Source organism: Otolemur garnettii, unplaced genomic scaffold, assembly GCF_000181295.1.
Source record: "Otolemur garnettii isolate 467f Iridium unplaced genomic scaffold, OtoGar3 scaffold00104, whole genome shotgun sequence".
Classification (NCBI taxonomy): Eukaryota; Metazoa; Chordata; class Mammalia; order Primates; family Galagidae; genus Otolemur; species Otolemur garnettii.
The window spans coordinates 7,098,203-7,099,617 of record NW_003852499.1 but is presented as its reverse complement, the minus strand read 5'-3'; positions in this window follow the sequence as shown (position 1 = coordinate 7,099,617).

The following is a 1,415-nucleotide window of genomic DNA, read 5'->3' as shown; positions in this document are numbered from 1 at the left end:
TTTTTTGAGGCAGAGCCTCAAGCTGTCCCCCTGGGTAGAGTGCCATGGCATCACAGCTCACAGCAACCTCCAACTCCTGGGCTTAAGCGAGTCTCTTGCCTCAACCTCCCAAGTAGCTGGGACCACAGGCACCTACAACGCCTGGCTATTTTTTTTAGTTGCAGCCATCATTATTTGGCGGGCCCGGGCTGGATTCAAACCTGCCACCTTATGTGTATGTGGCTGGCGCCTTTGCCACTTGAGCCACAGGCACAGAGCCCAAAATATATTTTTTAAAAATCTTAAAGCACTGAGAAAAAGACAAAACACTATATAGAAAAATAAGGATATAATAAAACAATTCAGAAAGGAAGAAATGCTTAACCTTGGCAGTGTGGCAGGCACCAGTAGTCCTAGCTACCTGGGAGACTGAGGCAGGAGGATCACTTGAACCCAGGAGTTTGAGATTGTCTTGAGGTAGGCTGATGTCAGGGCATTCTAGCCTGGGGCAACACAGTGTCTAAAAAAACAAAGAAAGAAAGGAAAAGAAAAAAAAAGACAGGAGGAAGTGCAAACGACATAGATAAGCATGGAAAAAGTGCTGAAACTCAGTAACTAGGGAAGTGCAGATTAAAATAATATTTTTCCCTCATAGAATTTGGCAAAATTTTTAAGGATTTATAATGTTAAGTATTGGCAGGGATGTGGTAAAACTTGTTTGGCTAATGATAGCACAAATTAATACACCCTTTTGGGGGGTGGCAATTACTTAGCATTATTAAAATATATAATTTGCACAGCCTTTCTCTCTCTCTTTTGTTTTTGTTTCTTTTCTTTTGGAGACAGAGTCTCACTTTGTCACCCTCAGTAGAGTGCTGTGACGTCACAGCTCACAGCAACCTCTAACTCTTGGGCTTAAGCGATTCTCTTGCCTCAGCCTCCCAAGTAGCTGGGACTACAGGTGCCCACCACAATGCCTGGCTATTTTTTGTTGCAGTTGTCACTGTTATTTATCTGGCCCAGGCAGCATCAGTATACGTGGGCACCAACCCAGCTTTTCTCTCTCTTTTTGGTACCTACCTTAGAGAAGCACATATGTTTACTAAGAAATACCTATGAAAATATTCGTTATGGTTTGGTGCCCATAGCTCAGAGGTTGGGGCGCCAGCCACATACACCGAGGCTAGCGAGTTCAAACCCAGCCCAGGCCAGCTAGGAGGCCGAGGCAGGTGGATTGCCCTTAGCTCACAAGTCCAAGACCAGCCTCAGCAAGAGGGAGAAACCCCCATCTCTGAAAAAATAGCTAGTTATGCCTCGGCGCCTGTGGCTCAAGTGGCTAAGGCACTAGCCACATACACCTAAGGTGGCGGGTTCGAATCCAGCCCAGGCCCACCAAACAACAATGACAGCTGCAATCAAAAAATAGCCGGGCATTG